We start from the raw sequence: 23,095 nt of genomic DNA, 5'->3' as shown, positions 1-23,095 counted from the left end.
CAAGCTCAGCTCTGTGTGCTCCGCAGTCAACAAACGCGCGAGAAATAACGATCCTAATACCCCTGTTACACGGGCACACTTAACCGCGGTTAACTCAGTTTAAAGGAGCTGTGCAACGATATTCAATTGGAATGTTTTTCTCTCTACACTAGCTTACTGGCACACCTCGGACTCAAGGATACTCACACGCAACACCATTGGCCAAGAAACTCCTTTGTTGTGGTGTAATTTCAAGGACAAAAGCGATCATTTTCATTCAATCTCTCCTTTGCAAAATTTGATGACGTAACTCGGGGATCGCAGTACACCCAAGTGACGATATTTGAATGCGGTTCACAGATTGGACCCGAGCATTGCGTGGGCACTCGACTTGGGCTCGTGGCAATTGCTAGCTCGAGAAGCATTCGGGTTGTGACCCGTGTCCAATCGCTGCAACGACGACAACAGCCGAGCCATAACAATGTCTGGAACTCAGCGCGTGTCCTGCGCTTTGCCAACCCCTGCGCGTGGCTATGATCAACACTGGCGGCATATAATCGGCTCCAGATCACGTGGCCGCTTGTTCTGGCTGCGAGTTGAGGGGGTGAACGCCGCTCGTTTTTCTTAAATTTTTTTCTGGGACTTCTATTGCGTGGGGTGAAAAACGAACGCGTGTTTCATAGGTCATTAACGTTAGGGATCCGATTTAAGCGGTATTTGTGCACAGTACAAAAATTGTTGCATCGCTCCTTTAACTGCGGTTACGTGGCAGCACAGATGCCGCACTATACTCTCTGACAGCTATTTCAAAAGAAGTGAAGAGAGAGCGTGCACTGCTTTGATGTGTGCTCAAGATGCTCAAGCGCGCGTTCGCCCATAGCTCTGACTGCATCGCCGCAGAATGTTGTCGGCAAGTATTGTGCGCTAATTGTGGTTTAGCGTAACTGCAGTTAAGTGTGCCCGTGTAACAAGGGTATTATACCCTTGTCACAGCGGCTGCAGCATCAAACACGGAATGCAGTTTGTCGCCTGCATAGAAGGCGTGGTGTACAAGATTCCGTTTTCCTGCGGGCGTGCCTACATAGGACAGACTGGGCGTTGCCTCAACACAAGACTACGAGAACACCACAGTTCTATGAAAGGAACCGCTCACACGCATCTCGCGATGCATTGCCGGGATTTCGGATGCCAACCCCTGTTCAACAAGACTCGGTGATGTTCCGACACAACCACAAACTACCCCGAGAAATGATGGAGACGTACCACATAACAAAAACCGGATCCTTGTGTGTGAGCCAGCCCACAGTGACTTTGATGAAGAGCGAGATCGGCTTTTTGGATCTCGGATAACTTGGCCGGTTTCGCATTGAGTGAAAGAAGAAGCGCCAGGGCCACGGAGGGGCGTGCCTGCACGAGCAGCAGCAGCATCAGATGTCTTTTCTTTTCAATAGAATCAGTTGCTAGTTCAGCGCTTGTCCTGTGATTCTGTGTTTCTCCTCTCTCTGTCCTTGTCTGCAGTCGCGCTGTAAGTAATTATGAAATCTTGAACAAGGCTTTAGTCAAACCAATAGATGGCGACACGCACCCGTGGGGTGGCCGAAACAATGGTTCACAGTGGGATGGCTCGAGCACCATCACGTTCCCCTCGTGGCCTTGCGCGCGCCGCTGCCAGCTGCGCTCATCTAGCTCAAGTAGTGTGGCCTAGTGCCACTATACTTCGTTTCAGCTTCGGTCCAGACGCAGCCAAAGCTACAAGCGCGAGCTCCGGGCTTTCAGCATCCCTGCCAAGTACGCGCGCTCGTGCAGTGCAAGCACTGTTCTGGGCCACATGCTCGCGCTTGTAACATCGGCTGCGTCTGGACCGAAGCTGAAACGAAGTATAAATAAGCTACGCTTTTCGTTTCTCCTGATTTCAGATAAAGCTTTAAATAACTGGCAACCATGATTTTAAGCCACAATATGGCCAAGTGTCGCGACTCTGACGCGGAGCTTATTTAATGACACTATTCATACTCTTGTTCAAGAGGCTTGTAATATCTGGAGGGGCTATGACGTAAGCCCCGTGGATTCCAAAAGCCACTACCTTTTGACACCTGCCTCTTCCTCATTGTTCCCGCTTGTGCCAGTAAATTAGCTACGGTTCAGAGTAACGACACTTGGCCGTATTGTGGCTTAAAATCATGGTTGCCAGTTACCTGAAGCTTTATCTAAAATCACAGGAAACGCTTTTCTGTTCCCCACAAATGTTTAAACAACCCGCGACAGAGGCGCAATATTGCATCAGCTTCCTAGCACCGCATCCAATGCTGAGGAAGTCGTACTTTTGGATCACGACGATCGGCAGTTGCGTTTGCTCTGAACAAGACCCAAAATGGCGACGCCCAAAACAATTTTGGGGAACGAAGTGCCGATACTTTGAAGCTCATTTTGTGACTCTAGGCATGAAGTGAACTCGGGTGTATTATTTTCCTCTTCGTCTTTCTTGTTTATTGATTTCAATCATATCGAATAATGAACACATTATATCACGCTACGCGTGTGTAATTATTTGTCTTAGATTTATTAACCTGATTTAGTACTTAAAGGGGCCATGAAACGAATTTTGGGTTGGGATGAATGATTTTAAATTGTGACTTTACTAATCGCATATCATTTAGTTGGCCAAAAGAAAGAGGGTAGAAAGTCAAAAGCCAGCTTTTCGGTACGAACATTTGAAAATATAGCGGACTATTTTGTACCTTCTTGCCTTCGAAAGCTCTCCGCCTTTTCACTATGATACATCCGCGGTTGCAAAAGCGCGTCACCGGCGCCAAACTGACGTCAGCAGAGCCCAGCTCACGCATTGGACACGAGATCTGCGTCACTCGGACGTATGCGCTCGTCAACAATCAATCCGTCGACGAATGTTTGGATTCGCGTTCGTGGCCAATGAGTGCCCTGACGGAACTTATTGTCACTGGGGAACGACAAGTTCTATGGTGTGCATAAAAAGCACATTGGAAGCTAGGAGTCATCGCTCCGGTGCCGAAGGAATGTCACGACCACGTGATTTCACAATTCGCATTTGAGTTGAGGATTAAAGCTAAGGAGGAAGAAGTAGGAAAATTGTTTCATGACCCCTTTAAAGGGGTACTCCACAGACGTTGAGACGTTGTGTTGTGTTTGTACCCTTTTGTGTTCCTGAGTCTCGGGTTTCACTACCATGAATCATCACCAGCTCGCTTGTTTTTTAAGTATTATTTCAGTACTCCACAGGTTTTTTCATTGTCTCCGATTTGCTTGAAATTTTGCTAAACTAACCAACAAACATCGCGAAAATAGTATCCCAAATATTAGGTCAAAATATTGTTTTTTTGCGAAGTTATTGAATTTACAGTTTTGGTCCTCACCGTGTTTTCCAAGCTCGAAGTCTCTACTGGCAACAATAAAAACGTGACGTCAGTGGAGGGCAGTCCGTGGGCTTCATAGGACTACCTATGAAGCCCACGGACTGCTTGAGGGCTGGACAATGTCGTCATCGACCATTTCTTGGACCTGCCTCTGGATGACTTCTCTCTCTTTCACAGAGACACGGTACGGCGACCGATGAACAAGAGGCTCGTTGTCTTCAGTGACAATTAGGTGTTCCGCAACGTTCGTTTGGCGCACCTTTGACGACGTGGAGAAGCACTCATTGAACTCAGCGAGAAGGTCACTGAGTTGTCGTCGCTGTGGGGTAGGCAGGGTTGGGTCGATGTCAAACTGCGATGGTGGCGTTGTCTTCGGTGGCCACGAAGAGAGGTCTTCTGATATTCCGGCGATTGCAGCTGACTCCGGGAGTTCCTCGGCGTGACCCACGGCGGTGCCTTTCGTAAGGTGCTGGGCCTCCTGTCGGAAGTTCGTTACAAGTGCGACTGTGTGTCCGTCTTGGAGCTCCGCGACGCCTCTTGCGATGCCGATCCCTCTTCCTAGAAGAAACTGGAGGCTTCCTTCGAGCAGAACGTCGCCGCAGAAAGTCTCGTCGACCCCAACGGGTACGAAAACACTGGGATAGCGCCTTTAGAGCGCACGACACTAGAGCGCCGACGTTAGAGCGCACGACACGTGGGCGCTGCGACAGTAGCGCGCTTGACACTAGAGCGCACGGCACGAGAGCGCATGACCAGTTGAGCGCACGACACGATAGCGCACGACCAGTTGAGCGCGCGACACGAGAGCGCACCCCATTTGAGCAAACACCGAAATTATATGATGTACCCGCAGCTCCACAGACAGAACAAAATGATGCGATCATCGGATTGAAGCATTGATGATTTTTGATTCATTAAGTATGCCTTTAATAAAAATAAAAAGGGTACGACTCTTTCTAACCATTAATTGTTTACTGAGACTGGAGAGAAAAGGGGGCAGGGGAGTAAGCTGGGGCATTTTGGCACCGGGAAAGGTTGCAGTTGAGTGTAGCAGCGAGTTTAAGATTTCTTCACAGTGCTGCGGTGCGCCTCTCGGATATTCTATAAATAGTTTACTTTTTCCAATATTCTGTCTATTCTTGACATGTATTTGGGCTCCGATCTAGTTGGTGGCTATTTAGACACATCTCGCATAAGCTTAAATGGTATTCTGACGTCGATGTCCGTAATGAAGAAAGATCACCGCTAAAAAACTATCTGTAAAAAACTCATCAAAGAAAAGCTCAGCGCAATTTTATCGCATTCAGATCTTTCCAGCCTTTTAACAGATACAGGAAAACCTCCCCTGAAAATCCGTGATATACAAAATCAAAGAACTATTGAAGCCTTCATTAGTTCTTTGATTTAGAAAACGTTAGAGAAAAGGTAAAAAAAAAAAATTAGAGAAAGACATGACAGCTGACCTTGGCTAGGTCACCGGAAATGTTTTTTTGTTGTTTTTTTTCTGCAAAAATGCACGCTACAGATATTCTTTTTTTTTCTGTTAGCGTTTTGTAACACATTTTGGTTTGTCACATGCAAACATTTCGTCGACTCATTTCGCAATGTCATTGCTAAATTCCGCGGCATACATCCCTGCCAATTGTACATAAAACACGCGATGCCCGAAGAAGTGGTCGGTCCGGTCGGGCCTCTCGCGCTAGACAGGTTCTGCGCTCTCGTGACGGGCGCCCTAAAGGTCTATTCACACGATGCACCTTGTTGGCGAATCTTGTTGCGAAACTAGGTTTCGGGAAACAGATTCCCCGTCTGAACGCGACCGAAAAAGTGGCGCGCCTTCGAAATAAGTGGCGCGTGGTCCTCGCTTCTGGAGCAATTTTTCGCTGAAACCTCACCGAGGCCTGTCAATCACCCGAAGAAGAAACGCGGACGCCGCCAATGGCCGCTTGACTTCGCTATGACGTCTGACCTTCGAGGAGGAGCGAGCTTTTGGAGGAGTCTGATTTTCGGCCGATTCCGTATCCGAGCCAAAGCCGAAAGAAAAAAAGCGAACACGGCGACCGACAACCGGAGAAGCGGTGCGTACGGATGACGAGTATTGTTCCTGCTCGGTTGCAGGTAACGGCGCTTTAGCTGTACGAGTTGGTGGCGCGGTGCAGATTCATCAACAGTCGCGACGAGTGCAAGCACTGCATATATAGCCTCGTTTACATGAAAGCGACTTCAGCGCATCGACTTCACTCGTTCTTCGAACTAGGGTGCCTGGAGCGCGTCTCCGACTGGTGTGTTTAGCGTCCTATCCCGCCCATACATCAAAAGTGGTCCCAAAGTGGCAACAAATGGCGTCACAGAAGCCGGAGTGTCATGCTATTGCTTGTCGCGATCCTGGCGGTTGGCCGTAGAAATGCTGGCAAAAAGCACGAGCGAACGTGAGTGTCGCTGTCGTCATGGCGTCCCAACTTCCGGCTGCTTTAACTTCCGTGGACTGTCACAGTGGAGAGCGACCTACAGCAGAACAGGCGTTTGCCATACATACCACAACTATTGAGACGCCGCCAGGATCGGGATCGGCGACAGCATGACACTTCTATGACGTCATCAGGCGGAAATCGAGGGACTACTTTTTTGGAGGGGGTAAGCACACCAGTCGGAGACGCGCTCCAGGCACCATATTTGAACGAAGCCGACGCGGCAACGTTTACATGAATGCGCACCGAGTATATTTTGATGGGTCAATGTTATAACTTTGTGATTTACTAGATTTTGATATATGTATATTTTATATATCTTGTATTACTGCGCAGCAGTTTTTCCACCATTGTTTTCTTGTTTTATGTGCAACCATTGTTTTTTGTACCGTTATTTATGTTTACCGCCCACCCTGCTTGGACCTCGACAGGTCCGCAGTAGGTTGCCTCAATGTCCTTCTGTTTAGGGTGATGCCATCGTTTGTAGTACCCGATGCCGACAGCACGCGCACACAGGCAAAATACAAAGAAATCGCAGGAAACAAAATGTCGCCGTAGCACAGTCAGCGCCACGAGCACGTGCAGGGACACGCTCTTTCACGCGCTTCAGAACAAAAAATAAAAAAAAGCGTTCGAAACAAAATGGCCAGATGTCATCACCCCAAGCAAAGCGCACATGAAGGCACCCTAGTCCGCAGTATGTACTAAATAAATGAATAAATACACGAAGGTGGCGCACGCCGTGTCAAAGCTCGAAGTTATGCAGTTCCGGCACCAGCCGCACTACGTTTTTCGGTCCATCGCACTGGAGGCTTTTGGACGCGTTCAGTGAACGTAAAGATCGTGCCCGCTGTCTTCGGTGCTGTGGAAAAGGTTACGAGATGGAAGAGACATCAAAACCCAAGCGTTTCGGGCTCGAGGCCGGGCCACCGGGTCACTCAGGACCAAAGGCGACGTGTGTGCGCTCGCCTTGAGGAAGCTTCCGCAGCCTCCGCGCTTCGCCGCGCCAGACCTCGCCGCGACCGGACCAACCGGACCCCGAGTCCGAAAGGCTCCTGCGCAGCCAGGAACGGCACCGAGGTAGGAGCTGCTCGTTCTGCGCTACCATGCAGTGCTCTGAAGTGCTCGGAGCTCTCGGTGTCGTTCGTGCTTGCGCCGAAGCCTTTGGGACCCCTTCGGACGCACAAATCGTACTTCGCAAGGCTTGGACGGGGGCCGCCCTCATCGAGCAGCTCCGCTATATTCCGCTTACTCATGATCGCAATAAAAGCTCGTGTTTGTTCTCAGAAAAAAATTGCGGGCGACCATACGGAACCGCTCTCCGCGCAGCCCACGAGGTTGGCCGTCACCATGTTTTCAGCTGTTCACTAGCTCCCGCAGCGAGCGCCTTCCCATAATCTTCCCCGTTTCAAAATGCGATGCGACCTCTGCGCGCACTAACGTCACCGCGCACTCGAGTCGCGCGCTCTAACGTCGCGGCGCTCTAGTGTCGCGCGCGCTAACGTCGTGGCGCTCTACTGTCCGCGCTCTAATGTCGGCGCTCAAGTGTCGTGCGCTCTAGTGTTGTACAGCCGAAAACACTCAACCGCAGCGGTAAGTTCACGTGATTTGCGACAACTCGTACCGCGGATGACGTCGCTCTGGGGTCCTCCGGCGGTGGAGCAGGGATCGGTGGCCGAGTGGTCTAAAGCGCACACCTAGAGCCGCTAAATGAGCTGCGCTTAGAGTATCGGCACTCCGTTCCCCGGCATTGTTGTGGGCGCCGCCATTTTGGCTCGTATGCAGAGCAGACGCAACTGCCGATCGTCATGATTCAAAAGTGAAACTTCTTCAGCATTAGATTCGGTTGTGGAAAGGTCAGGCAATATTGCTTTGCTCTGTCACGAACTATTTAAACATTAGTGGAGGGCGGAAAGGCGTTTCCTGTCATTTCAGATAAAGCTTCAGATAACTGGCAACCATGATTTTACGACACAATATGGCCAAGTGTCGTTACTCTGAAGCGTAGCTTATTTAGTGGCACTACGCACACCCAGCTCGACGCGCGTGGAGCGAAAGCTCGCGCTGCCGAACCCAGGGATCCTGGGTTTGAGCCCTACCCCTGCCCGTTTCGATCTGGATGAGCATCGTACCGGCGTGCGGTCGTGTATCACTACTGCGTGGTGCACGTTAAAGACCCCAGGCTAGCAGTTGTACTGCACTGGCTAAATTGCTCATCTACAGCGTGTGACTCGTCGCAACTTTAATGGCTGACCAACTACACGCTGTATAAATATCCCCATAACCCAACTTCTCAGATGCCAGAACAACAAGCGCGAGGCTGCGGGTGCACCACAGCTGCTTTTGTGCGCGTTCTACTCAGCGCCGGTACCACGGTGTTACACATGCCTGGAGGCTGGTTCACACATTTGCAACGGTTGCGTTCGCATGCAACCGAAACGACTGTAACGACAAAGTCACCGGGACAAGTGTTCGCCGTACACATCATGGCAAGCGACGCAAGAGGTAGCTTCGCGAAGCCATCCATGAGTCACGGTTTTTACGGTGTTTTGGTCGTTACTGTCGTTTCGGTTGCATGCGAACGCAACCGGCGCAAATGTGTGAACCAGCCTTGACTCAATCCAAATGAAATAGGTGCCATGAAAGTGATTCCACCATTTCGGATTCCGCCACGTATGCGAACCATTCCGCTACTATGTTTGTCGGAATGGTTCGACTATATTTCGTTTCAAAAACCACCTCAGTGGCTTTTAAGTGGCAATGATATTAAAACAAAACACAAAACATTAAAACGACTCAGTGTCTCTGAGCCAACGCGCTCGCCCATGAATCCATATTTGTGCCCGCAATCTGACAGAGGCCAATCTGAGATTTCGGCTGCACATCAAAAGATCTCCAGTTAGTCAAAATAAACCCGCAATTTTTTTTTGTTGGGTGTGCGTTAATTAATTTCTGTTGATTTGGCTTGTAAAACCCTAAGATATAAATATTTGTTTCCCTTTGCCTTAGTTCGAAGCGCAACCAACGCAGCGGGTTGAGGAAGCAACTGAAGCAGCGCCAAGAGCGCCAGGTCAAGCCGTTCGTTCTCTCTCTCCGCCTGCGTGGTCGGGCTAAACTAGAGCCACTAAATAAGCTACGCTTCATACACAAATGTGATCTTAAAATGACGATTGTCAGTTATCTGAAACTATATCTGAAATCACAAGATACGCTTTCCCGTCCTCCACAAATGTCTAAACTGTTTGCAACAAAGCAAAGCAATATTACGCGAGCTGTTGGCAATCAGGTCAGCTGAACACGGAAAAAAAACAAGAAAACGAAGGAAAGGACTGGACAATAACACCGCTGTGTGATTGTCCAGTCCTTTCCTTCATGTTCTTGTTGTTGTTGTTGTTTTTTTTTTTTTTGTTTTTTTTTTTAGTTGACCTGATTGCCAGCAGTATGTACCAACTAGCTCAACTAAAACTCGCTACGCGAGGTTCCTGACATCGAAACTAATGCTGAAGAAGTCGCACTTTTGAATCATGACGATCGGCAGTTGCGTTTGATTTGTTAATAACCACCAAGATGGCAGGGCCCACAGCAATATCGGAGTAAAGAGTACCGATACTTTAAGTGTAGCTCATTTGGTGTAGCTCACAGGCTAAACCAAGTGCGGGGGATCGCTGGCCGAGTGTGTCGTGGCACCGCAGACCAGTCTGTCTATGCTGGAAAAAGAGGTGGAGAAACTGCATCGTGACGTCGCCGGTGGGAGGAGCTTAATCTCCATCGCCCAGAAACTACATAGGAAGAGAACTGCACCGTGACGTGTTCGGTGACGTCGCCGAACAGTGGCGATTGAGTTGAAACTACATCGTTCTTTTTTTCCCTACAGGGAATTTCGGAGAATCGCCGAGTAGGCTATACTTCGTTTCAGCTTCGGTCCAGACGCAGCTAAAGCTACAAGCGCGAGCTCCGGGTTTCAGCATCCCTGCCAAGCACGCGCGCTCGTGCAGTGCAAGCACTGTTCTGGGCTACATGCTCGCGTTTGTAGCATCGGCTGCGTCTGGACCGAAGCTGAAACGAAGTATAGCGCACACCCGCTCGGAGCACGTGGAGCGAAAGCTCGCGCTGCAGAACCCAGGGATCGTGGGTTCAATCCCCGCTCCTGCCCGTTTTGATCTGCTGGATGAGTATCGTACCGGCGTACGGTCGTGCACTGCGCGATGCACGTTAAAGAACCCGGGCTAGCAGTCGTACTGCACTGGCTAAATTGCTTATCTACAGTGGGTAACAATGTCGCCATGTTCAGGCAGACAAACCTCCTTCTCTATAAACAACTAACGACCAATTTTACTTTTTGACTATGTTTGACTGCGTTAGTGCAACTTCTCTCGTGCTGCACGAGAAAGAAGAAATGTTCCTTCCGGGGTTAAATTTGCGGTGAAGTAGGAAGCAAAAAAGAAGAAAAGAGAATATTTCCCTCAAGTTGGGTTCGTCGTAGAAGAGGGGGAAGAAGAAAATCACTTGTTAGTCCCACGGTGTGTATGGTCTTTTCTTTATGTGTATATTTATTCTAGTTCAGCTGGCCTGACCTGAAGTAGTTGCTTTAAAATAAAGCATATATATCTCTCTCTCTCTACCTGAAGTATCAACGAACTAGCTCAACTTAAGCCTGCTACCGTTCCTTGCTTGGCTTTTCGCTCAGCCAAATCGCTTATATGGGTTGCACTCAAATGAAAACACAATCGTGTTAAATCGTGTAAGAGTATTTAGAATATTTATCGATAACGCCGCTGAACTTGCATTGCTCGAAGAACTTCCTTTTTGTGAGCGCCTTCTGTGCTTGAATTTGTTGGAAACACAGCCACTTCGATCCGAGGCAATCGATGATAGCGTTGGTGACATCACCACGTACGCGACTCACAGAGCACTGGAGAACACCAATGTTTTCGTCGCTCCCGACGGTTCCCTGGAAGCCGCCAGCGGCGTAAAAGCGTAGAGCTGCGAGGACTTGTTGTTCGACCGTCAGCACACGAGGCCCTTCAAGGCAACGCTGGAGCTTTCCGGGAAGCTGTTCACACAGCCAGCGAGTCACCCCTTTGGTCAGCCGGTTATTCGCCCACAAACCTCACATCGCTCGTCTCTAAAGCATCCCTGTGACCTCTAAAAACTCGATCTGCTGGCGAACTCAACAGTAGAGACGCATATGTTAGGGCCGCCATTTTTTACAATGCAGATTAATCTTCGGCTTCGCATCGACCACTCAGTTAACTGCATCGTCAAAGTGCACCGTGACGACATTTTGACGTCACCGCCAACTGCATCATTTTATGAGCATAGCTCGAACTGCATAGGGAAGAACTACATTTTAACGTCATGTCACGTGACCGGAGAAAAGAGCCAATCAGCGCCCGATGGAGTTATCTACATCATTCAGTTTGCGTTCCAGCATAGATAGACCGAGCACATCTTGAAATGCGCGAGTGCCTTTCAAAGCACGGAGCTCACACTGCAGAACCTGTAGGGGCTAAATTCCCTCGATGTGCTTGCGTTGTTCTTTCAAGTAACCTTAAATATGCCAGTGCACGAGGCTCGTGTTTCGAGGGGCCCTTGGAGACAAATGGCGGCGCAGCACTAAAATGACTGGCCCTTGAAAGCGAATGGCGGCGGAGCACCCGCTCGTGGCGCGTGTCTTCCGCGTTTCCACAACAATGGTTGGCGGTACTTGTAAGAAACGCCTTTCTCAGGGGGCTTTAGCAGGGGCCCTGGGTTCTGTGGCCCATCTGCATCCTACCGTTGTGCGATCGTTTACCAGATATACTGCGCAATGCACGTTAAAGACCCTGAGCTAACAGTTGTACTTCACTTTTTATAATCTACAACGGGTAACAACGTCGCCCTGCGAAGCTCTTCGTCTCTAAAAAACTAACGACTAATTTTGAATGCGCCGTTACATTGCATTTTTAATGTGTGTTCACGTGTTTGCGTTCACTTTTTTTTTCTCTACATCTTTGATTATGCGGTTCTTCCTTATGATGAAACAGACTGTAGTTGTCGGACTTATGGCAAATAACTAAGAACATGGCACTTGAACGCAAAAGACAAAAAAACACACATATACACGTACACACACATAGGAGCACTTATAGAAAAATTCAAATAATAGAATGGATTATAATTGTGTTTTAAACGCACAGAAATTATTAGCACAGATGATTGACTTTTGAAGCTGTTTGAGTGGCCCTATTGATCGCAGCATCGGCTGCGTTGGCTGCTGTGCGTAAAACTCCCAGCTTTCGTTCAAATTCAAGTATTTCGATTTCAGAGTTTTTCTTCAAAGCACAATAGGCAAGACTAGATAACCGATGCGTTGCATCAAACAAGATGGGTGAGGAGCGAACAGATCAATCGGAAATCCGTACTGAAAGGTTGGACGAAATCCCTAAAATTAGTAATCGAAAGAACAGTTGACGGCCTTGCTCGCAGAAAGGGGGCAGCTGTAGGTTTCTCTGAAGTCGCGAAGGCTCGTAAGCACTTCGTCTACCGAATTCGTTCCCCTCCACCCGGCGCAGTATTGCGTGGCGAACTTCATGTAGAACATCTGTGCCCTGGACAGACGGTTGTGGCCCCAGACGTACTGAGGCAGGTGCCAGGGTCTGCCAAATGCTCGCACAGATGCGGACGCCGATTTGATGGACAGGCGGGCCTTGGTGTGCAAAGTGCGGCCTTGCGAGATCCCGACGGAAGAACAAGCGATGTGCTCTTGTATTCTGGAGGCACTTTCCTCGGACCAGTTGTCGAAGTCGAACACGAGACTCCACATCTCGAAAGCCATCTCCACGCCCACCGTAGCCGCGTTGATGGCGGGATCCACGTCGTTGCCGAACCTGAACGAGGGGTAGGCTAAGGAAGGCACCAGAATGACGTCGTTATGGAGACGCCTGATGGTCGTCTCCAGCAACGCGTGGTGTAACTCATACGGGTCTAGGACAAACGCCTCAAGCCGCTTGTCTACAGTGACTCGGTACAGCTTCATTTTAAGGGCGTTTGTAAAGTAGTTGGGTGCGGCTTCTGGGAGCGGCAGATCATCGGGGATCAGCTGTTTTGGTAGAACAAGGCGTACTGTGGACAGGAGGCGTTCAGCTTCCTTCGCGTCTGCAGGATGCAAAAGCTCCAGCACGTCACCAATGACGGCCTTCTTCGTGGCGATGAAAATGCCCCGTACATCGCGGTCCCTCTGTGAATCCGTTAGTTGTTCGAGGGCGATTATTCTCCAGAGGGGCGTTAGTTTGTTGGTCAAACTCTGGCATCTCGAAAATAGAGAATTTATGTTCGGTGGATGCGCGTAGCGACGCAAGACGAGGTCGACGCTGCACATGACCAAGAGAAGAGCAAGCTGAACTTCCCGACGTTCGGATTCCGAGGTCAGGGCGTGCAATATTTCCGAAATGAAGTCGATGTCCTTGTAACACATAGCACTCGGTGTTGGCCCGATGTGAAACGGAGCTGCCATGGCGATCCACTCTTGCTGAGAAACGCCTGAAATGAGTGTGTGCAAGACCTGAAAGCTATCATTACACGTCATACTCCCTAGCTTCGTTTTTGGTGACGACGAGTGCAGTTTCGACATGTCCTCTTTTGACACGTTGACTCGCAATATTTGGTTGTACACAGTGAGCACTTTTTGACGCACGTAATCGTATCTACCTCCGGCGAAGGTTGACTGCACATCGGGGGCCATGGTGAAAACGTTGTTTCCTTCGTAAAGTGGGAGCTCTGTTATAGCGACCGGTGTGTGAAGGCCGTGCAGCACGGACAGCTGAATCAAAACGCGAAGAACGTCCGTCGGACTCATGGTTTTGGAAACTCCGGTGGTCTCTACGAGTGCAGTCATGGCTTTCTCGGGCAGATCGGAGCCCTGGCCTAGGGTAAACAGGCAGCTTCGATGAAACCCGGCGATATATTTTCCGGCGGGACTTCGAAATAGACCAATGGTGGCGGATATACGAAGCGCCTTTAAGGACTGGTTGTCTACTTTCTTTCTGCTGAGGGCGTCCATGTTGTGGCAAGCGTACTTGGTGTAAGCTCCACAAGGGTCCAAGGTGAAATTGGCGGCCACGATGAGCTGTGATGCCACGTCGGGACAGCAGTAGCTGGTGTCGTTTCTCGGGGCAGTTCCTTTTGTGTCGGTCATCACGACGAGGATCACTAAGGCGAGAGTCAGGGAAGCAAACGCCATTATCAGGCACGCTATCACGGTGACGCTCAAGATTCGACTGCTCTCTATGATTCCACCAGTGGCTGGCACTTTTCTGTTGGTTGAGACGTTCATAGTGAACTGGCCTGGTCTCTGAGCTACGAAGAGTAAGGAGCAGCTGCAAGTCGCCATGAAAGTCGAACCATATGTTATCCATGGGCACGTGACGCACGTGACCCGCGTGGAGCATGTTCGCCGGGGTAGTTCTCTGGTGGATTTTTGTCAAAACCCCAATAGAACTCTTGCAAAATCGAAGCGATCCTAGCGGCATAGTGTCGCGCAAGGCATCTTCCGAAATGGCCTCCGAGATTTTTCGCTCGCTGGCTGCGTTCCTCAGGCCATTGCATTCGCCGATAGAGACGGTTACTGCGGGGCGCACGCTTGTATATTTGTATGTATATTTGCGGCGTCATCTTTTTGTATCGAGCACGACCAACTCTATACTTACGACCACTTTATCTGCGCGCTTCCTATCGAAGAGCCTGCTCCAGGCTGAGGGCCGAATTTTAGCGCCGCCCAGTGAGAGGCGTTCTCGGCACAAAAACTCGGCCCTCCTACCTCGTCAGCTTCTTGTCATCCGTGTGTGCGTGCCAGCTGATCGCGCTTTCCGGTTTCAACGCGTTCACGCTGTAAAATGTTTTTCTCTATGTAAAGGAAGGAGTCCAAAACGTTACTTAGTTTGTTTGTTTTGTTGTTTTTTTTAGTTTGCGCAGCCAACGCCAGAGAGGCCAACATAACCTGGTGCAGCGCGGAAAAAGGCAATAAAGAATACCGAGTTCCAGGCCCCGCTACCGACGCGCCGCTGAAACTCGGCCCTACGAGAGGTGCTTGCTGGAGTGTATCTACAGGGTGAAACAAGGAGACGGCAGGCTCTTTAAATCGATCGCAAAATTCGGTTTCTTAACCTATCACGCTACGGCTTTGTGCAGCGTTGCCCACAGATGTTGCATTTTTTTTTTTTTTGTAAAATTTGCAAAAAGCGAACTTACCTGAGGAAAAAGTAAAGAAAGAAATAGGCTTAGCTCCTATGGAAACGCAGCGACGCCACCGGTCTTCAAACAACACGGCGCCGTTTCGCACGGGACACAAGAGATGGCGCAACGAACGCCGCCAACGAACGAGCATACGGCGCCGAGAGCCAGCGTCTTTAGCAGAGAATCTTTTCGACTCAAAAGCGGCGCGCGTTCCGCAGGCGGCGATAGTCGCAGAAACAAAAACAGGCGCGGTAACAACAAGGAACTGCAGTTCCTTGTCTGCTAAATACGCCGACTCTCGGCGTCGTCTGCTCGTTCGTTGGCGGCAGTTGGCGTAGCGATCGCCTGCGCCATCTCTTGTCTCCCTTGCGAAACGGCGCCGTGTTGTTTGCGGACCGGTGGCGTCGCTGCGTTTCCATAGGAGCTAAGCCTTTTTCTTTCTTTACTTTTTCCTCAGGTAAGTTCGCTCTTTGCAAATTTTACAAAAAAAAATGCACTAACTGTGGGCAACGCTGCACAAGGTCGTAGCGTGATAGGTTTAGAAACCGAATTTAGCGGTCGATTTAAAGAGCCTGCCGTCTCCTTGTTTCACCCTGTAGATGCAGTGGTCGCAAGTACTATAGAGTAGGTCGTGGTATCGAGAGTGGTCACGGCCGCTCGATCAGGACTCCCCTTGGGAGCGGCCTGCCGTATGCTTCATTCCGCCGGTGAGAGTGATAGTTGTAGAATGGGAAGTTTGGCGAGTTGGTATGAATCTATTTTGAAAAACAGCGCGAATAACACACGGATAGTCAGCGCCTCGTCCTGTGTGTTCTCTCCTTCTTGTCCGAGTGTTATTCGCGCTTTTTTTTTATATATAATAGTTCTACTTTACACCGCAGCGGCAGCCATGGCGCTCGTTATCGGCGAAGGAGGAGTAGTCCGCCCGACACGACCCGGTGTGGCTATTCATATCGTTTTTCGTGAAGCGGCCAGTCTTAATAGACCGATCTCACCAGCCAGTTTGACTAAGCCATCGCTGCCGCAATGCATCGAGAGAACTTTACTCTTTCTGCACGTGCGACAACCCCGCTGGAGGTCTGCGCGAGTGGTGCACGAGGCGACACGAGGCCTCGCATGCACGACCGTCTGCCTCTTCTGAACTAAAGTTATGGCGGCGACACGCATGCGCCGAATGCCTAGGGAGATCGGTCTATGCCAGATTGCATGAATAATGTGACTAATCTGTAGAATAAAAGCACGCGATTCTTTCTGCGAGGAGCTCACTGAGCTGCAGGCTGCGCGTTAGAGCCCCATTCAGCTGGCTGTATGAGCGAATAGTCGTTTAATTGTTCCTAGGTGTTGCCTTCTTTCTGTTACATATGTGATATATGAGTTATAGTTAGATTTAGCTAGACCATATAATTTCAAGTTTTAACCAACACTGGAGCACGCTCGAGTTGTGCCTTTTATTTATCTGTGAAGGACAATAAGAAACGGAATCCTCAGCAATGTAAACTTCATTGCTCACAAACAGGTCAAGGAAGTCATATCCCAGACAACACTTGGACATCCCCAGGATATCCTCAGGACAGCCTTTTGAGGACATTATGATGTCCTGAGGATGTCCTCAAATGATCCTGGAAACATCCTAAAAACGTCCTATTGTCCGGCCTCAGGACATCCTCAGAACGTCCTCAGGAGGGCAGCCAAGGATTTTTCTAGTACATTTTTAGGACATTGCACTGCAGGTGCAGCTGTTCACTGAGCTGTTAGGATGCTTTCATTTTTATTGTTTCTAGATTTTTTTCCAACTGGATTTTAAACCTGAAGATGCCTGCAAGAGCTGCCTGCAGCCAAAGAAATGCTTTGTTGTGCACTATTTTAAAGTGAAATTCACACACTAATTCTAGATTACTAGTCAGTGAGAGGCTAAGAACATTGGGCAAGGGAAAGGAAGAAGAAAGCTGGCGGAAAGCTGAAGAGGAGAGAAGAAAACCTCTCCCCTCCAGCATCCTGTCGGCTTTCTCCTCTGCGTATTTCTTTGCGCTATGTTCTTAGCCGGTAACTATGAGCATGATCGTGCCATTCATTATTGCAAACAAAGGTAACTGTTCAAGAAATACTTTATTGCAGAGCAAATGTTATACAATACTTTTTTCAAAGTCTGCACCAGACGTGCAGTCTCGCTTCGCATCTTGGCCAGCACTAGTCTAAATAGTCAGCGGGATCTGCAGAAAAAAATCCATTCCATAAGCATTAATAATAAAAACAGGTAATATGAGAAACTTACCATTATGTCGAACACCTCCGGCCTTTGACTGCAGCTTTTTCAGTTTCTCTCCAGCGTGGCGCAGCCATACTTTGATGATGGTCTCCACGTCAGCTTTGTTTGCGCACTCAACATTTGATTTCACTGCTCCTAAAACATTGATTTCTGATGACAGTCATAGCAGAAAGCTAAGATGGTCTAGAAAGAAATCACAATTAATGTTCGTGCGAGGAAGATACCCTTGCTACCGAGCCTACTTTCGCACAGTTGAAAAGCTCGAAGCATTAGTTTACGCGCCGGCCTCTTTCCCGTCAAAATTGCCGTTCATTGCTTTTCGCCATTTAGAAGAATTCATTTAAAAACACACTAACCTTTGTCTCCTGCCTTGCATTGCTGCCAGCATCAGTTTGGATGGAACAGCGCGAATATACAGACTCGCAGCGCTGACTAAGTGATATATAATTTCTTTTTCTTCAAATCGTCATCATCTTCTCCTTCGCCGTTAATGAGAACATTTTAAACTTTTAAAGACAAGAAACCAAATAGCCAAAAAACATTAATAAGTAAATAATAAATAAATAAATGACAGCTAAAAGTAAATAAAACTAGGAAAGTTAGAAAAATAAAAATAAAGTTAAAAAATATTTTTTAGAAAATAAATTACAATTAAAAATGAAACTTAAAAAAAAAATTTTAATTTTAAAGTTTTATTTATTTTCAGTCGTCATTTATTTATTTATTTATTATTTATTTATTAATGTTTATTGGCTATTTGGTTTCTGGTGCTTAAAAATTTTAAATGTTCTCATTAACGGCGAAGGAGGAGAAGATGACGATATGAGGAAGAGGAAATATATCACTGAGTTGTTAATCAGCGCTGCGAGTTTGTTTCCTTCTTGTGTGCCTGTGAGTGTGACTGTATCCGCGCTGCTCCATCCAAACATGAATTACCTTCTAGCCCTATCATCCACATTATCAAGCCATCATCAACCTCGGCGCTATTTCTGTTTCTGTCCTGGCTTGGCTTAGCTTGCTTGAGTCTCTCGGATGGGTGGATAATTGCCATAACGGTACACCTTATTGTAGGCGGTAGCTTGCGCCACCAAGATTGAATGTTACCAATGGAACTGAATTTCGAAATACTTCGCAAATACGAAACTAATAATAATTGTAGTGCGTCCTGGCTTTATTAAAGAATTGTTTGATCAAAACTATAGTTAAAAGGTGTCCTAAATTTACGCAACTTCATGTAATAATTTGTATGTGAAATTTAGCTGAGCAATGAACGTGAACTGCGTATACTACCGCTATTTCATTCATTTATTTGTTTAAAAACGCAATCAAATTGAGGACGTATATATTACCTCTAACTTTGTATCCTTCGTCCTCAATTAGTCCTCGGAAGGACGTTTCTAGGATGATCCAGCGACTGACGTTCTCAGGATGTCCTGAGGACGTCTTGAAAACCTTGAGGACGTTTGTACCTTTCGAGGACGTCCTGAGGATGTCGGGTGTTGTCTGGGATAGTTCACAAGCGGTGTACCTTTCGGGAAAAAGGCTTCAACGAAAGCCTCAATATATTCTCTAGAGAACTGTTCAGGTCACCAGTCCAGTTTGCCAAAAGAGGTCTTAAGAGAAAGAGCTCGCAGAGCTCTAGCTTCGCTGCGGTACGGGTCTCTGCAGTTAGTGCACCACATCAGCGGGCAGTCGATAAGGTGTGGAAGCACAGCGCTCAAGAGGACCTTGCAAAATCGTCCACAACGAAGAATCTCTGCCGACTATAGAGCCCTCTCGACAAAGGTGCAGGTGAGCTCGCACAGCCAGGCAGCTTAAGGCCGTTGATAGCTGAGTCCTCCTTGGTCAAGGCTAAACACAAACTGATATGCTCCGTCACGGGATGCAATTCCCTTAAGTTGCAGCTTGCATTCAGGGAAGGTCACCTGCAAAGTTGAGGAAGTTCTACACATTAGCCTTCCTTGCTTCCATTCAGACATTTCTATTGCTTTGCTAGGCTGAATGTTTCAGCTAATTATTTTCAAATTACGACAATTTCTACAAATAAAAATGGTCACCTTTTGTCCGGAAATGAAGGCCAAGTAGCCGGCCATGTAAGTCAGCGGTGCGAACTCAAGTTCAGAAGGGACTTCATTGCACTTCATCAAGTGCTGAATTTTCCAAAGCACACCAAGAGCTGTCTCAGTAACTGCAGGGTTTCCTGTTTCACGAGCGGAGCTGGCACATTTCAGCGCCGTCTGGCACTCCAAACTAAAGGGCACATTTCCACATCTGGAAGCCTACAAAATGCCAACCTGTGCGCCGATATTGGGATTATTTAAGAAACTTGATCGGTGTGCACTGACACTGTTCTCGAGAAACGGGGCGCCGGATATAAGATCAGTTAGATTGCAATACAACGAACGAAACGCAACTTTTCTGCCGTGAAAACTGCTGTTCTGGCATCAACTCGGTCGTTACCTTCGTTGAATTGGCGGACGCGGCTGAACAGAAATTTAACCGGGTCGCTGTTGAGAAGTCGCGTCAGAACATACTTAAATCTGAAATTAAAGAAAAGAAGTGAGCGAAAGAATACATTCTAGAAGCAAGTTTTTGTCTTACAAAAACACTATTTTGCTCCAAACGTTTGTTCTCACTTGAGGTCAGTCAGGAGATACTCAATGACGGTGACCGTTGGCCTGGTTGTCATTACGGTTGCCTCAAAGGTCTCTTTCATGAGGGACTTGACCCGAGACTTCGTACTTTCGAGTTTAATATCCTCGAGGTAGCTGATTAAATCAACTTCAAGCCATGAGAGCCGATCGTCTTCTGATCTGACGAAAGGCGTTTATCTGGATTTCCAGTCAGAGATATCATGGAGGTCGTACCACATTCTAGCCGTTTTCATAAATGTGATGGTTGAGGTAATATCCTGGAATTCTGGAGCCCTCTTGTGGGACTGAGGATTCCTCTGCAGGTATTCGTGGGTGCTAATTACTACAGGTGAAAATATTAACTTTGAACGGCACACTTTCATCTTCTCTAGATTGTTTGGTTCCACATGAGCTCGGCTCAGAAAACGCACTGGTTTGACCAACAGATTCTCTTGAATGTTGGAGAGGGCTTTTAAAAACAAAAAAGCCAACTTTGAGCATCTGTGCTGCATTAACTATATCTCTTTCTAGCAGATTCATCCTGAGATTTTCGCTGAAGTGATTGGGGTCAAAACAGTGCAACAACAGTTCACCTTCACGTACCGGATTCGGCACAACATGCTGGAGCGTGTTGTCGTCACACATCTGTTGAAACATCGAGGTGTTTGTCTCGTGGTTGTCAGTGACGATGCGAACTATCCAAAATTGTGCCTCTTCAACCGCCTTCGTGACACTGAGCGTAATAAACCGGAGCTGGTCGTTCTTCAAATATATTGTAAAGACGTAGCCGACTGAAATCACGTAAGCTGTGGAAAGCCCACGTAGCACGAAGCAAAGGAGCCACTTGGCTACTTCAGTGGCTCTTGATCCGGCTTCACATCTGATGTCAACAAGCCCAAAACTTCTGTCAACTTGTCGATCATAAATAAGTTTGCTGCTAAATCGACATTACGTTAATGATGAGGCTGCAGTAGGGCTCCTTCTCTGAGAGGAGACTTTATATCTCTAACTGCAGCCGTTCTATGACTAGGCTCGTGAGCCCGATCTCGCCCGTAAGTGACCCGACAGACTTCTGCAACGTACTTCGGCAGGGCAGCTTAAGGAGTTTCCATGCGCGTTGGGTCATATCCTTTACATGATGTCGCTTTCCATAGTACGCATTCTCTCAGCGTTGGTTCTTGCCATGTTGCTCTTGCCTTGTCAAAATTCACTGTTTTTTCGGTCACAAATTTTGCAGTCTTGTCACCTTCCGATGCGGCTTTTGAAACATTCATCAAGGCTTGCACAGCTCTGTCCTCTTCATACTGCTTTAATCTCTTTTGAAATTCGTCGCAGGTTTGTCGCAGCTTTTCCATTCACTCCTTCAGTCTTTTGGCTTGCATTTGAGGGCGGTGCGCGTTTTTCTTGGTATCTTCCATGAAGCATGTCAAATTTAATGATGTCTTACATTCTTCCACTTTAAACTCTTTTTGCAGGCAAGGTTCAATGGCATCGCACTCATCAACAGTTGGTCTTCTTTCTGCAGGGGACTGCATTTTGCGTTGTTGACTTTTACCGCTCGCATGCGACTTGGAAGCGTTAGGTGGCACATGAACAAGCGTTTTGCGCTTCTTTGAACCTGCTGGTTGCACGTACAACGGATACAAGGGAAATGAGTCGGCATCGTTGTCGGTCGCAGCAACTTTCCCTTCATCCCTAACTTTGACCCCCTGCGCCTTAAAATGAAGGGAGCACACGACGTTCCTGGAGCTTGGATGCCACTGGCTGCCCTTCTCGCTGCCTTGTCGCGAAATGTTCTTCAACCAGGTATCCCAGAAGTTCTCCCTAGACGGCAGCTCGTGATAGCAGAGTTCCGGATTTCTCGCAATCGACGAAGACGACGAGGATTTGAGCTGACGTTACTGCGTTGTGCTCTGCGATTTCTCCTTCGTTTCTTCGAGTTCAGCGGCCCACCGGGGCCACGGCCTCCGCTATTCGATTGCCGTCACCTCCTGTTTCATCATGCGGTCGTAGGATTATTCATTGGAAACACCGTCGGCATCTACAGGTCCACCGAAAATTCGGTGGCCAGGTTAGGCTTAGCTTGGCCCCGCCAAGCGAGGCCACGCCGAACAAAGGCGCCATGGCCTCTCTGCCCTCAGCGGCCGAGGCTACCTGTAGTGCCACTTCATCGACCTTCACCACGTAGGGGGCGTTCACAACATTAGCCACCGTCGCCATCACCGACATTTCGTCGTCAGCTGAAATGGACTGCTCAGGCCTGCCGGCCAAGTCGATCACTCTTCCGGACGACCCATCAGCCTTGCTACCGCAACCGATACCACACGAGAGTGTCCATCAGCCCATCCCGCTTTCCACGCATCAGACTAAAGCCTACACCGCTCCTCCGCGCTCCGAATCCTTTCGGGTCAAGATCAAGCCTACTCTGCGCTTCGACATCACCTCGGTTCCCTCAAGGAACGTCCAGTCTGCCATCGATTCGGCTCTAGGAACATCTGGCTACCGAGGTTTCGTGCTACACAAGCCCTCGAACAGTATAACTGTTCACTTGGCTTCTCTTCATGATGCAAAGAAACTCTGTGTGATCGACAAGATACCGCTCAGTGCGACGCATCATGTCCCAGTGCAAGCGTACTTCGCATCCGGCCCAAATATTCTTCGATGTGTGGTCTACCGTCTCGACAAGAATGAGGGCCCTGAGGAGGTCCTCGACAACCTCTACACTGCCTCTCACAAATTGCTGCAGGCCAGGTGCTTGGGCACCAACGGTACCTTTCTGCTAACTCTTGAAGGCCCGGGCTCACTTCCCACGCACTTTATTACCACGGGTCCGTCGTCAGCCCTAAGCCTTTCCAGCCGCGACGTATGTATTGCTACAACTGTCTTCGTGAAGGCCACATCCAGAAGGCGTGCCCTAATCCTACTGCAGTTCAGACCTCCCCTGAAGGAGCAGCCGCCCCCAAGTGCGCCCTATGCAAGTCTGATGACCACGAAATTACGTCACCCCTCTGTCCACGTAAACGTCGTGTACCGCGTCGTCAGCCGCCTCCTGGCACCATGGCTAACCGATTTGCCCTCCTCGCTACAGAAGACGACGAAGAATTCCCACCGCTAACATCCGATTCATCGGTCCCATGTACGTACGCA

The 23,095-nt window shown here is 48.6% G+C and overlaps 1 pseudogene; it reads right to left on the bottom strand.

Moving 5' to 3' along the window:
* Positions 1-19,698: 19,698 nt before the first annotated feature.
* Positions 19,699-22,177, bottom strand: LOC120843317 (annotated as a pseudogene).
* Positions 22,178-23,095: the final 918 nt, after the last annotated feature.

This window comes from Ixodes scapularis, unplaced genomic scaffold, assembly GCF_016920785.2.
Source record: "Ixodes scapularis isolate PalLabHiFi unplaced genomic scaffold, ASM1692078v2 ptg000058l_1__unscaffolded, whole genome shotgun sequence".
Classification (NCBI taxonomy): Eukaryota; Metazoa; Arthropoda; class Arachnida; order Ixodida; family Ixodidae; genus Ixodes; species Ixodes scapularis.
The sequence above is the reverse complement of the archived record's forward strand: the minus strand, read 5'-3'. Positions and strand labels throughout refer to the sequence as shown.